Here is a 16,134-nt window from a genome sequence, read left to right as displayed (position 1 = left end):
ATACTATATACTAAAATCTCATTAATTTAATCAATTCAGTTACATTAAGTACATTATACATTCCCTTAAGTGGACCCATGACACTGTAAGGCTATCAAGTAACATCTCAGTTTCCCTCTTTGCCACATCTATCTACCATTAAAAAAGTGAGTCTAGGCCATCTAACTCATATTTTAGATAACTGCACCGTATGAAAAGACTATGGAATACTCAGTTTCAAAGATCTAAATTCACCACATCATATTTATATGAGGGGTTGTCCACGATTTCCTTTTTTTCCCTCTGGGACTTGTGAAGAGAACTATACTGACCTGCTCCCCTCTGCACACAGTTCCAGATCCATGGGTCGCTGGGTCTCTTCACTGCACTTTTGGTGCCTCCATGTAAACTTCTTGCACAGACAGGGTCATGTGCACCGCTGCAGCCAGCGACTGGCCTCAGTGGTGACATGTCCCCAGCAGTCAGCAAAGAAAATACGTATAGCAGCACACCATTTTAAATGAAAACAAAAGAACTAGGGATTACTGATTATTCTGGAAAATGGAAGCTCTTCATGCATATTTTTGATCAAATGTGTGTTGACCCAACATCAAGGTGACTTTCGCAGATGGGTACCTAACACTAACAGAACTGCCTCTCCTGGGCCTAACCTAAGCCTACAATAATCAGGGCGGTGTAGGAACCAGAGATATTTATACACTGCTCAGAAGCCCTGGGAATATGGACAGGTAGTGCTTAATCTAAGGTAGGCAGCTGCCATCCAAATACACTTCAAGAAAATTTAGACTAGCGCAAGTCACAGGTGCAGTGTCTCCAGCAGTGACATGCTGCTTGGGGACACATCACTGCTGAGGCCAGTCATCTGTGCAGGTTATTTACATGTGGGAACCAGAAGTGCAGTGAAGAGAGCCCAGATCCCTCTTAGGATACTTTCACACTTGCGTTGTGAGGATCCGGCATGCAATTCCATCGCCAGAACTGCCTGACGGATCCAGAAGTCCGTATGCAAACGGATATAATTTGTAGACGGATCCGGATCCGTTTGACAAATGCATCGAAATATCGGATCTGTGTCTCCAGTGTCATCGGATCCGGTATTTATTATTTTCAAATTTTTAAAGGTCTGAGCATGCGCAGACCGGAATACAGGATCCGTCAATGTGGCAATTTTAATGCCGGATCCGGCACTAATACATTTCAATGGAAATTAATGCTGGATTCCGGCAAGTGTTCCGTAATTTTGGATGGAGAAAATACCGGAGCATGTTGCGGTATTTTCTCTGGCCAAATACCGTAAGAGGGACTGAACTGATGCATCCTGATGCATACTGAACGGAATGCTCTCCATTCATAATGCATTAGGATTAAACTGATCAGTTTTTTTTCGGTATTGAGCCCCTAGGACGAAACTCAATACCGGAAAAGAATAACGCTAGTGTGAAAGCACCCTTAGCAGTGCTATTCTCTTCACAGGTCCAGCTGGGTGAGGGGGTTTAAAAATAGAAAGTCATGGACAACCCCTTTAATAGTTTATACTGTATATTATTGCTGCTTTATGATTGCGGTTTCCCAAACAACTTCCTAGGTAGGAGACTGGCTATACAAGACTAAAACTACATAAGTAACCACATTGCATTGTGTTAGAATGTAGTAGATTTCTATAATAGAATGAGATCAGATTAGACTGGTCATATTAGCCTTGCATTGAACGCAAATACAATACATGGACCAAGCTTTAGATTGTAATTTATGTAGCAAAATATCAAAAACATGCTTTGCTGACATATATTGTGGTAGCTTCCCCAAGGCATACCTACTGCTGAAATATGTGCCAGCTTATGATTTTCCAATAAAAGGTTATATGGGTCATCTTAAATCATGTAGCTGTTATTCTTCATCCACCCAGGAAAAAACAAAATAATGAAGCTTTGCATGATGTTCACATTACATCAATATTCATTGTATATTGGACAGAAAAAAATCAACAAAGCTCTAAATAAAACATTTCTTCACTTTTCTCTGGGGCTTTGGATTGTTATTGGCAGCCAGAATCTGCATACTGTATGTTACCTGACCAGGAGGAATAGCATTCACCACATCTATAAGAGTGGCATATTCTATAGCCATTCCCAACATATTAAAATATATTTCATGTTATAATTATGCATATTGGAAAAATTTACAGAACATAATTGACAACAAAAAACATTGGTGTAGTCAGGGCCAGGAAATTCAACACCCAGTCTCAACCAGACAATTAATATACAAAAGAAGAGGTTAGTTTGAAGCATTTTACTCTATTTTCCTGTCTACACTGGAGTAGAATAAGTCAAGTGGATGATGATGCATGTTTATTGCCAAGGGATTGCCAGGGAGGGGATATGTCTGGCATCATTTATCTCCCAGTTGACCAAAGCAGGATGTAGTAGAAGTAATTGCATACTGGCCAGGTGTCTAAGAAGGCCTAAAGACCCTATAGAAAAATTAGAAGATGCCAAATAGCACGTGGTATATTGGGAGCCATGTTACGTATTTTGCATAGGGAATCAGAAGGAGCCATAACTTACACCTCTAGAAAAAGGTTCAGGTATGCTAAAAAAAAAACTGTCATCAATTTTATGCTGACCTCACTGAGGGCAGCATAAAATATTGACAGAAATGCTGATTTCAGCGGTGTGTCACTCATGAGCTAAAAGTAAGTGATTGCTGAGAACCAGCATCATAATCATTGCAGCACAGGCCTTGAAAAGAGTCAAATCTACTTGAGAAGAGTCCTGGTTATTCATAATCTCCTGCACTCTCACCCATGATTGGCTGTTCTCTCCTAGAGAGAAAAAGAGAAAACTAGGTAGAAGGCAGTCAATCACCAGCAGATGGGCAGGAAGAGCAGGAATTTATGAATAACCATGACTCTTCTCAGGTGGCCGTGACTCTTTTCCAGGCCCAGTCTACAATGATTGTGATGTTGGTTCTCGGCAACCACTTACTTTTAACTTTTAAATGAAAGACCGCTGAAATCAAGTCACCTTTCTCTACTTTATGCTGCCGTTAGTATGGACAGCATAAAGTTGATGACAGGTTCCCTTTAAAATCCAACGTACTGAACCTGGTTTTCCCAAACAGTAGACACAGGAGGACCTTTTGAAAGTCCTTAAGGGCCTATTAGGGTCCATTCACACGTCCATAGTGTATTGCGAATCTGCAAATTGCGGATCCGCAATACACCTGGCCGGCACCCCCATAGAACTACCTATTCTTGTCCACAATTGCGGACAAGAATAGGAGATTTTTTTTTCGGAGCCGTGGACCGGAAGATCGGGGGTGCGCTCCGAAAATGCGGATGCGGACAGCACACTGTGTGCCGTCTGCATCCATTCCTGCCCCATAATGAATTAATGGGTCCACATTTTGCGGAACGGATGCGGACCCATTCTGTGGACGTGTGAATGGACCCTTAGACTGCACGATTATAAGGAAATTATCAGGAACAAGTATTTATAGGAATGATTGTTTGCAATAATTGGGTCATATAATCAAGCAGACGATCAGTTGATGAACAAGAAAGCCATTGTTCATTGGCTGGTGGGCATCTTTCATCAGGATAAGAGATGAGCTAATTTCTCAAAAATTTGATCGGTCGGTTCGCCAAATTTTCCAAAAAGATTTAATTCGATCCGAATTTATTTGTGGCAAATCTCGTTAAAAACAGCTATTTTCTGGCTGCAGAGAGCCTGTAAAGTGGTGTAGAACACCGTGTCTTGCAGTAACACGCATAGGGAGTCTGCTGTGGTAGTGAAACAATACTGTGAGTCAGTATGACACACAGATGACAGGAGTCGCTCTTAGAATCACTTCACACTTCACTCATTTGGTCAATTACGAGGCCAAAACTGACCAAATAACTCAAGTGTGAACTCAGTCTTACAGGTCAATGTTAGCACCAGGTATAAAGAAATATGCAGAGGGCCAAGATCCTACTATAGCGTGAAAGAGCGCACTCCTTTTACACCATCGTCAGCTGATTCCACATATATGTCTACATAACCTGTTCTATTAAATGCTCATACAAGTAAAGCCCCCCTAATAGAGGGTGTCAGCAGTAAGTTTGTGTTGACATCACAGTTTATTTTGCCCTTCCTCTGATCCATCAGAACAATAACCCCCCAAAAAAAGAATCCTGTCTGTTGAGCATCCTCCTCCACTCGGTCAGCATTTGGTCAGTAATCTATCAGTGTTTTGTACCCACTACTGCTTTTGGCTACCAAATCATAAGCCAATTCTGAGACAATATAGGGACAGGCCTTACAGCTGCTTTCTTCTGACAGACTAGAAGAAGGGTCAAATAAATGATGATGTCAACCAGGCCAAAAAGGCAAAATAGTGCCCCACTCATGGAGTGGGGAAGGTGGGAGCAGCATGAGAAGTCCATAGAGTGACCCAGTGACAGAGTAGTGAGGTAGCAGCAGCATGAGAAGACCAGAGAGTGGCCAAGTGACAGTGTTGAGGTGACACCAGAATTAGGAGACCACAGAGTTGCCTAGTGACATAGTGGTCAGGTATCAGCAGCATGAGGAGACCACAGAGTGGTGAGGTGGCAGCAGCATGAGGAGACAACAGAGTGGTGAGGTGGCAGCAGCATGAGGAGACCACAGAGTGGCCCAGTAAAATAATGGTGAGGTGGCAGCAGCATAAGGAGACCACAGAGTGGTCCAGTGACATAGTAGTGAGCTGGCAGCAGTATGAGGAGACCACAAAGTGGTGATGTGGCAGCAGCATGAGGAGACCACAGAGTGGTGAGGTGGCCCAGTGACATAATGGTGAGGTGGCAGCAGCATGAGGAGACCACAGAGTGGACAAGTGACACAGTGGTGAGGTGGGAAGCAATACCAGTACTAGCTGGAGATGGTGAATGGCTGTAGAAGCACCTGGCAGCAAGTGTGGCATCAGAATAGTAGCTGAAGCAGGTAGCCAGAAGTAACAGGTCTTTTTTGTCAAATTGTAGGTGTGGCACCATGGATGATCTAGTCTGATACATCAGACAATGGTGTTTGAAAATCCTGGCTGATCCACGCCTGATTTATTTTCATAAAGGTCAGTTTCTCCACATTTTGGGTGGACAGGCGAGTTCTCCTTGGGGTAACTATGGCCCCTGCTGCACTAAACACCCGCTCTGATGCCACACTGCTGGCCGGGCAAGAAAGCTTGTCCAGGGGAAACTAGGCCAATTGCGCCCACAAATCGAGTTTGGCTGCCCAATAGTACATCTTCAATGTGGGATGGCAGGGTGCACTCCAAGTATGCCACAATCTGCTGGTTCAGGTTCTGCTCTATGTCTAGCTGCTGCTGCTGGTGAGTAGTTTCTTCAGTAGGCAAGTGAAGAAAACTGCTTATCAGCGACTCTAGACTTAAGTTGCTGCTGATGGAGCTGGTACTGCTTCTGCCCCCCCACCCCTCCTGCAGCCATAGCAGTGGAACATGAGTGCAGAGGGCCCCCCAGGTCAGACCTGCGTGAGGATGGGCGATGGTTCACATAGGCAGCGCCCAACTGGACTACATAGGATGTCTTGATAGTAGTTTAATTTGTCCTTCCTCTCAGCAGGTGTAAAAAAGGCCCCCCTTTTGGACCGGTAGCAAGGGTCTAACATGGCAGACAGCCAGTAGTCATCCCTCTGACGAATAGTGACAATTCGGCTGTCACTACACAAGCAACTGAGCATGTATCGGGTCATTTGCGCAAGTGACTCAGAGGGACTCCCAGCCTCCATCTCCACTGCATACTGCCACAGTGTGTCTGGGTCATCTGTCTCGTCTTCCTCATCACCGTGTAGCTCCTCCATATGCTCCTGCTCCTCCTGCTGCTCCTCTCCTGTAACCTGTGCAGAAAAACCAGACATTTCTCTACGCTTTGCTCGAATGTTCTACTCCTCCTCCTCTAGTTCAGCCCCCACAGGGCTCATGTGGCTGTGAAATGTAATAGCCATGTCTCCTGTCCCCTGGCCAGCCAGATTTAGCAGCATCTGTTTTAGGACATGACTTAGTGGAATGACGTTCATCCTGTATTCCTGGAGAATGACAAATAAAGTGGCCTCCCCAAAGGGCCCGAGCAAACGGTAGGTGTCACGCATTAGGTGCCACTGACTAACATTGAAGTTACACAGGGGAGTATCTCTGTCCGCCTGTTTCATCAAGAAATCATTTATGGACTTTCTCTGTTCATATAATCGGTCCAAAATATGGAGGGTGAAATTCCAACGGGTGGAAACGTTGCATATCAGCCTATGTTGGGGGACACCGTTCTGCCACTGCAGCTCAAGGAGGGTGTGATGTGCGGTGTACGAGTGGCTGAAGTGCATGCAAAGTTTCCTGGCCATTTTTAGGATGTCTTGCAGATAGGATGAAGACTTCAGAAGCCGCTTTAAACCAGATTGAACACGTGCGCCATGCAGGGCGTATAACTCAGCCCTCTGTGATGCAGCGCTGACGCCATGTTCTTTCCGTTGTCGGTCACCATGATTCCCGATTTTGAGTTGTTGAGGAGAAAGACAGGATTCGATTTCTTGATGAAGGACGCGGAACAGTTCCTCCCCTGTGCAAACTAGATGCAGAACAGCGTGACACCCCCGTGCCCTGCACATGTGGTATGCTGGAGAAGCACTGTGAAGTTGAGGCTGAGGATACAGTGGAGGATCAAGAGGCAGAGGCGGGCATTGTCGCAGGACCAACAGCGTTAGAACGTGGAGGCGGAAGAGGCGTCACCTGGCCAAAATGCTGGTGCTGTTGGGCAGGAACCACATTTACCCAGTGGGACGTAAAGGACATATATTGTACTTGATCATAGTTATAGCGCCACACGTCGGCACTGCTGTGCACTTTGGCAGACACTGATGGCCTCAAGGACTGGCCCACCTTCTGTTCTACATATGTGTGCAAAGCTGGTACTGCCTTTTTGGCAAATAAATTACCGCTTAGGACTCTCCACCTTGGCTCGGCACAAGTCATCAGTTCTTTGAAAGGTCCAGAGTCCACCACCTGGAAAGGGAGGGATTGCAGCACCAGCAACTTGGACAGGAGCACGTTCCGCTTCTGCGCAGTTGGATGAGTGCACGCGTACTGTTGTCTATTGGCAATCGCTTCAGTGATCGATTGCTGATGGGAAGACTGATGAGGAGTAGGAGGAGAATGAGCAGGAGCATCAGGACCAGCAGAGTATGGGAATGACAGACAGCTTCCTTCAGCTGAGGTGGTGGAGCCTTGACTGCATGAAATTGAGTGCGTGCCACTGGGTGATGCAGCAGTTGCTGCAGCAGGCTGGAACTACATCAGAGCCATGGTTCTCCCAGGCCACTTTATGGTGATGCTGCATGTGTTGACGGAGGGCAGTGGTGCCAACATTGGCACCCTGGCCACGCTTCACCTTCTGCCCACAAATTCTGCAAATGGCCATGTTCACCTCCTCCGGCGCCATAACAAAAAATTGCCACACCGCCGAGTATGGCATTTTCCTCCCAACACTCTGCACTAACTGCCTGCTACCAGTGCCTCCATGAACGCCTGCACCACTACTTTCCAGGCCGGTAGGCTCCTGCGAAGCAGGTGGCCTACCCCGGGGCTGTTTGGCTACCGACCTCCTACTGCTGCTACCCTGCTGACTCACAGACATGCTACCACCCTGCTGGCTCAGCCGCTGCCTCACCCACAAGCTGTCACCCTCTTCTCCTGATGATGATAATAATGAAGCCTCTTCTTCACCCGGCTCCCAAGTGCGATCGGCTACATCATCATCCCCTACTGTCTGCCCGTCACTGATGTCCCCCTCAACGGTCTCAGGGCCAGGAGCCTAACCGCTGGCAACACCTGCTCCCATGCCATTCTTTCATCACTACTTGCCCGTCTACCGGAGTAAGCGGCGAATGTCTCCTCCAGATCTTGGCTGGGCAGTAGCTTCTGACTCTCCTATAGTAGCTCGTCCTCGCTGAAAAGTGAAGCCCAGCCTACGGCATATAATACTTCTCGCGCTGAGGGAACTGAAAATTACAGAGGAATATTCAGGACAGGTGAGGGGCGCAGGGCCTGCTCCCGGGCCATGCCAACTAAGCATTGAGGAACCGGCCGACTCTTGGCTGGGGGTGTCTGATGTCACTTGCGACGAAGTCGAAGACCGAGTCAACCATTCAAGCACCACTAGGATGCTGGTTTATACACAGCTGCTAGATGACACGGGAGTTCAGGCCTCTCGCTGTGACTGCTGCAACCCCCCCCCCCCCACTCTTCTTCTGGCTACGTCAAAAACATTTTGGCCACTGCCCATTCCCTTTGAAGGACCTGTCACCTGTCTGTCTAACATAGTGTATAATAAAATAATGAAATTATAATTAAAATAATACCCCCAAAAAAGGCTGTAGTACAATGTAACTTCACCGCTGAACTGCAATTAAAACATATATTTTGTTTTCTGATTAATAAATCTCCCCCTACAAAAAAAAATAACAATCACAATTCACCGCAGAATGGCTAATCGGACGTACGTATATTTTCTTTTAATACACCAAGCAAATGGCTGTAGTACAATGTAACTTGACTGCTGAATGGCAATTATGAAATATATTTTTTCGTTTTTTTTTCTATTAATACACCGTAAAAAAAGAAATATAACAATCACAATTCACCGCAGAATGGCTAATTGGACGTATGTATATTTCTTAGTAACACAGCATGTAAATTGCTGTAGCACAATGTAACTTCACTGCTGAACAGCAATTAAGACAGATATATATTTTTCTTGTTAATAAACTCCCCCAAATAAAAAAATTACAATCACAACTCACCGCAGAACGGCAATTAAGACGTATTCTTTTTCCTATTACTACACCCCAAAAAAAGAAATATAACAATTACAATTCACTGCAGAACGGCTAATGGAACATACGTATATTTCCTTTTTATACACCTTGTAATGGCTGTAGTACAATGTAACTTCACTGCTGAACGGCTATTAAGACATGTATATTTTTTTTCGGATTAATAAACTCCCCCCCCAAAAAAAAATAACAATCATAATTCACCACAGAATGGCAATTAAGATGTATTCTTTTTCCTATTACTACACCCCAAAAAAAGAAATATAGCAATTACAATTCACTGCAGAACGGCTAATGGAACATACGTATATTTCCTTTTTATACACCTTGTAATGGCTGTAGTAAAATGTAACTTCACCGCTGAATAGCAATTCTGACATTTTTTTTCTGATTAATGAACTCCTCCCCCCAAAAAAAAAAAAATAACAATCACAATTCACCGCAGAACGGCAATTAAGGCGTATTCTTTTTCCTATTATTACACCCCAAAAAAAAGAAATATAATAGTCACAATTCACCCCAGAATGGCAAATGGGACGTACATATATTTTCTTTTAATATACCACGTAAATGGCTGTAGTACAATGTAACTTCGCCGCTGAACTGCAATAAAAGGGAACCTGTCACCGGGATTTAGGATATAGAACCGAGGGCATGGGCTGCTAGATGGCCGCTAGCACATCCGCAATACACAATCCCCATAGCTATGTCCCTGACTCATCTCACGAACAGGACTCATCTCAGGTTAATTTGCATATGTATCAGATCTTTTTTTTTACACAATAAAAGCATACAGAGCTATGGGGACTGGATATTGCGGATGTGCTAGCGGCCATCTAGCAGCCCATGTCCTCAGCTCTATACACAAAATCCCGGTGACAGGTTTCCTTTAAGACATATATATATTTTTCCCCCCAAAAAATAAAAATAACAATCACAATTCACCGCAGAACGGCTAATCGGACGTACGTATATTTCCTTTTAATACACCAAGTAAATGGCTGTAGTATAATGTAACTTCACTGCTGAACGGCAATTATGAAATATATATTTTCCATTTTTTTCCCAATTAATACACCCCAAAAAAAGAAATATAACAATCACAATTCACTGCAGAACGGCTAATGGGACGTACGTATATTTTCTTTTAATATACCACATAAATGGCTGTAGTACAAATTAACTTCACCGCTGAACAGCAATTAAGACATATATTTTTTTTTCTGATTAATAAACTCCCCCGTATTCTTGTTCCTATTACTACACCAAAAAAAAAGAAACAGCTAATGGGGCATACGTATATTTCCTATTATTACACCACATAAATGGCTGTAGTAAAATGTAACACCACTGAACGGCATATAAGACATATATTTTTTTCATTTTTTTCCTATTAATACACACCCCCAAAAAAGTAAAACTATGTAGAATCAAGGCAGAACGGCTAATAGAACGTACGTATCTTTCCTATTAATACACCCCATAAATGGCTGTATCACACGGAACTTGCACCCCAATCACAAGCAAGGTTTGCTGGTATTACTGATGTATCATATACTGCAAACAACCTAAAAGCAGCAGTATAACTGTAATTTGGATCCCCAATTAGTGCAGCAAGGTGTAATAATCGCTCCTATTACCCAGGCTGTACAATCTCCTATTGTACCCTGTTCTTCTTTTTATAGTGTAGATAATGCCTCCCTTATTCTTTCCCTACACCTTGACTAATCTTTCCCTGAACTTGTAAATAGTTTTTTCAGCACAATTAAGTCTTTCCTAGCACTGTCCCTAGCGCCTGCTGATGTCTCTCCCTGCACTAAGTACACTGGAAAATGTCAGAATCCAAAATGGCTGAGGTTATTTATAGGGCTGTGACATCACAGGGGCTGGCTGGCTGCTGATTGGCTGCATGCATGGCATTGTGGGGATCCTTCGTTCCTAGAGTTCTTTGCTCCATGTCCTAACATGTGCAACAGTCATTTTAGTAAAAAATGTGATTCGTTACTACGAAGCGTGAGGTAAATCGGCTTCGGTGCGAATCAAATTATTCCTTAAATTTGGATCAAATTCCACTTCGTCAACTTCGATTTGCTCATCTCTAATCAGGATGATAGATGCCTGATTATCAGCACCACATCTACCTATTTAATCAAGGATGTGCTGCCAATAATGAGTAGAGCTGAATGAAGGATGAACGACTGCGGTAGCAATCAGGAGCATAGCTAAAGGGTCATGGGTCCTGGTCCAAGAGTTCAGCTTGGGCTCCCCTTCCCTCAGTGCTTTGCTGGCCAAGAGCCGGGAAGTACATAGCCTTCGTGCTGCCTGAGGCAAAAATTGAAGGTAAATTGGTTGGGCTGCACTCGCTGTCCAGTCTGTGAGGTGCTTTAGTGGAGTGGATATAATCCTAATAGACAATAGTAAGAGAAATTCCACTGAACACTCGGGGTTAACATGCAAGTAAAATTATTTTATTGTGACATATCCTCCAATGAATACATAGGTAGATAAGGAAGAATGCCTATTTTTGTGACTCCAAATCTTGATGTTTTGGTCAGTTCAGACCTTGGTCATATATGTCACTAATGAAAAAGGGAACAGAAATCCATTAGTTAGGAGTAAAAAATGTATGTTACATAGTAAGCTAGCTAAACGGCTAAATGGAGAGTAAACCGATATATAGCAAAGAGTAAGAGATATGGGTCAAAGCCTGTATGGATGTGTCAAAAATGGCCATAGAAATTCGAACAATAGTGTAGAACCTGGGCTGAAAGGGCACATAATGTAATGGTATATGATGTACCCATGGTGTGAAGTATAGGGTATATATTGAAAGGGAATAGTAAATGTCCCTAGAAGTAAATGGAGTTGGCCAGGATCCAAAAACAAAAGAATTGAAACGGCACCCCCCTCATGCCAAATTCTTGACCTATCCCTTCCATCCAGCCAGAGGTATAACTTGACAAGCATGCCCTTATTATAATACTGGTCTTTTTATGTGGCACAAGGGTCTATAGCCTATAGATACACCCATGGTAGCAATCGTTCCACATTCAGTATGCATCGGCCTGTGTAATCAGGCCAGTGCAAACGAGCACATGTGGATGTGTTCTCATCTATCGGCACTCAAACTGCCTGTACAATGGGCAGTGTAATAACACCCTTGTGCATATTAGGCAGATTCAGATGACTGTAATGTGCCCTTCTTTAAGTTATCTAATGTTTATTATATCCATGTAATTGTGCTTTTACAAGTACAGATATTTGACCAATTTTTGTCCAGTGAGACCATATCACGCTAAATTGGTCTCATCTGCCAGAAAACTGATCTGACAGGCAGGGGCGTTACTAGGGTTTCAAAAGAGACCACACCCCAATAATTATGTCCCAGTTCTCTAAGTCACCCCCCCCCCCCCCTTCCCCCACAAATCGCATTTTGATGTACTTGCTATACAGTATCACATACCTCTCACATCCAGTGCCTCCAGGCGACGTCTCCTCCGATGTAGATCTTCTCTGTCATAATCTTCTCCATTTGGTCCGTAAAACTTATTTTGGCCGCATTATCCTCCAACCTGGAGTCCCCACAGTGTTATCCTGCTGCTCGCTGCGCTCCCCAATACCCCCAAATACTATCCTGAAGAAATATGAGTGCCCTCATACTAATAGTGCTCCTCATAGTCCCACCAATAGTAATTCCCATCTAGACTTCGCCTATTAGTAATACTGCCCCCAACCGTGATAATGCTCCCCAAGAATGCCCCCATTAGTAATACTGCCCGCTAAAGTGCCCCCAACCGTGATAATGCTCCCCAAGAGTGCCCCCATTCATAGAAGAGCCCTTCAGTATTAATAATACCCTCACAGAGCCCCCAGTAGAAATAAGACCCCCTATTGTTCCCCCAGTGGTAATAAAGCTCTCTAAAGACCCGTTAGTAGTAATAAGGCCCCCATAGTGTTCTTAGTAGAAATATAGAAATAAGGTGGATTTATAAGTCCCTCCTATAGAGCCCCCAGTAGTAATAAGAGCGCTTATAATGTCCCCTGGATTTGCAGTGTCCCTTGTAGTTATATTCCTCCCTCCATCATAGAGTTCCATGTAAATAACATCACACCATCTCTCCTGCCACATCCAAAATACAGTCCTATGTAAATAACATCACTCCCATCCCTTCAGCCCCTCCAACATACAGTCCCATTAAAATAACACTATTTCCCTCCCTCCTCCATAGAGTCCCATGTAACTAACACCACACCATCTCACCAGCCCCCTCCAATAAATACAATCCCTCTCTATATACAGCCCCCTCCAAAATACAGTCCCATGTAAATAACATCACCTCCTCCCCACCCGCCTTCAACATACATTCCCAAGTAAATAATATCACCCCCTAACCAGCCGCCTCCAACATGCAATCCCATGTAAACATAACCCCCTCAACATTCAGTCCCATGTAAATAACATCATTCCCCCCACCAGCCACCTTCAACATACAGTCCCATGTAAATAACATCGCCCCCTCAACATTCAGTCCCATGTAAATAACATCACTCCCATGTAAATAACATCACTCCCTTTTACAGCCACCATCAACATACAGTCCCATGTAAATAACATCACTGCCTCCCATGGCCCCCTCTGATATACAGTCCCATGTAAATAAAATCACTCCCTTTCACAGCCTCCTGCAACATACAGTCCCATGTCACAGTAAAATTGTTCTGATAACTTTGATAAATGGTACTTGCGCTGCTGGTCCCCAAAAGTGAAGTGGGTAAGTTCACACAATGGTACAATGCAATAGTGGTGGAACAATCTGCTCCTCAATCAAATGGAACGTTATCCTTTACTACAGTTATACAGGTTATCAGACCCAAGATGTCGACACTTCCAGCGTCCACTTGGAACAAAACCACTACGGGTTCCTCTGCAAAGTGTCAAGGATCACACAATAGTGAGGTACCTTCGATGCATTCAAATCCAAGATTTTATTATACTCACAAGCATATTAAAATTGACAGCATATCTTAAAAACAACTTTTCATCACAGCCCGACCGGGGTTTTGCACACGACTTCGTCAGGGGCAAAATCTAACATTAATAGGAATGGAAGCTATTTAACTTATTCCCCCTATTCACATGGCTAGGAAAATTACGTCACGTAGAACAAACAGCACACCTGCAGAACAAAGAAATAAAATGGCCCCGAAAACATTTCCCAATTCCCATATAACATATCTTATATAATATCTACATCACATACAAAATTGGAATCTTCTCTCCAAATCTTTACCATTATTCACCCACTTATATTATAAAAAGCTCCTTTTAATACCTATCCTATTCGCTGTAGTAGAACCCAGTTCTCCATTCATCACTTTGTCACGTTTCTTTTAACCAATCATAGTGCATGTTATCTCCCCATTCTTTATTTCAAATCATGTTTCAATCCACCAATAGAAGGCCAGCTTCCCATGTCATTCTGTCTCTGGCCTACTCACTGATTACTCACATTGAGACACAGCACCACCAGCAAGTATATGTGTTCAAAATTACGTCAAGCATGGTTTTAAGTCAAACTCTATATTCATCACATTAGATTGCAGAGTATTCAGCTTATAGATCCACTCGGCCTTGCGCCTGTTGATTTGCGCTACAGGGTCGCCACCTCGCTAATGGTTTTGAACTAGTTCAACCCCCATAAATTTTAGACCCCTCATATTTTTCTCATGGTGCTGTTTAAAATGCAATGAGACGCTGTGCGTAACTATCGTAAACTTTTTTTTATATTTCTTATATGCATCTGTATCCTTACTTTCAGTTTTCTCAGTGTCCTTCCCACATATTGGAGGCCACAGGGGCACTCCAATACATATATAAGATTTTACAGTCTCTACATGCTTTGACCTATTTGTGGCAATTCTATTCTTGTATCCAAGGCAGAAACCGCACCATGTGAACCTGTGTATGTTTATTTTTTCTTTTATTATCGGAATGGAACTATGCACTAGGTGCATATGTAGATACCGATATTTTTTATACACAATTTTAGGGCAATCAGGGATTTATTTCCCTAATATAGGGTCATTTTTCAAAATTTACCAATTTTTTCTAATAGCATTTTTTTAAAACCCTACATCTGTGTTGAACTGTCTCATGAATGAAAAACAAAAATCGCTTTCTGCTTTCTTTTTCTCTTCTGATTCAACTACACCTCTCCTGTCTTCAACAGTTTTCATGCACCCTTTTAACTCTTCCTCTTCATACCCTTTTTCTACAAATCTTTCTTCAATTTCTTGACTTTGAATCGTGTAGTCCGCTACATAAGTGCAGTTCCGTGATACTCTTTTGAACTGACCCTTAGGGATATTTCTCAACCAGGGGTCATAATGGCAACTAGTTTTATCAATATACGCATTCACATCTGTTTCTTTAAAGTGCGTCTTCGTTTTAAAATTCTTGCCCTCCAAAAACATACATAGATCTAGAATATTAATTGAGGAATTACTAATACTACTAGTAAAATGTAAGTTCCACCTATTTTCATTCAAACCATCTTGAAATTCCTCTAAGCCCATTCTTTCCCCAACCCAGATTAGCAGACAATCATCAATAAATCTCTTCCAAGGGGTGAACTCTCCTCCTGGCAATTTTTTGCATAAGAAAGAACTAACAGTTTCCTCCTCCCATGACCCCATAAATAGATCGCCGTCCCTGTGCACTGTAAGTAAAAATTATTATCAAACAAAAAATAGTTGTGATCCAAACAAAAATCAACACATTTCAAAATAAATTCCCCTTGTACATCCGACATCAGTGGATCCCTCGCAAGTTTGTCCTCTATGGCTTTTAACCCCAAAGTTTTCGGAATGACTGTATACAGTGACGTGACCTCTACAGTGGCCAACCATGTATTGTCTTGGCAGGGACCTACATTTTTAATAAGTTCCAATACACTACTGGTATCCTTCAAATACGAGGGAATTTGCGTGACATATCCCTGCAGATAGAAGTCAATGTACTCAGTTATTCGACTGGTTAAGGAGCTTATCTCCGAAACTATGGGCCTACCGGGAGGGTTTACAAGGCATTTATGATTTTTTGGTAAATAGTAAACAACCAGGGTAACTGGAAATTTTATTGTTAAGTATTCAAATTCTTTCTTATTTAGAATGCCCTTGTCATAACCATTATTTAAGCAGTTTATCCAGTTCCTTTTTATATTCATTGGTGGGATCACTTCTTAACTTTCTATAGGTGTTTTCTTCCGACAAAAGT

At 43.0% G+C, this 16,134-nt stretch overlaps 1 protein-coding gene across 1 annotated transcript in view; it reads left to right on the top strand.

The window, feature by feature from the left end:
* FSTL4 (follistatin like 4) overlaps nucleotides 1-16,134 on the top strand; it is an 860,919-nt gene that overhangs the window by 761,031 nt on the left and 83,754 nt on the right. The gene's annotated exons all lie outside the window — the stretch shown is intronic.

Source organism: Bufo bufo, chromosome 1 (assembly GCF_905171765.1).
Source record: "Bufo bufo chromosome 1, aBufBuf1.1, whole genome shotgun sequence".
NCBI classification, from domain to species: domain Eukaryota; kingdom Metazoa; phylum Chordata; class Amphibia; order Anura; family Bufonidae; genus Bufo; species Bufo bufo.
The sequence above is the reverse complement of the archived record's forward strand: the minus strand, read 5'-3'. Positions and strand labels throughout refer to the sequence as shown.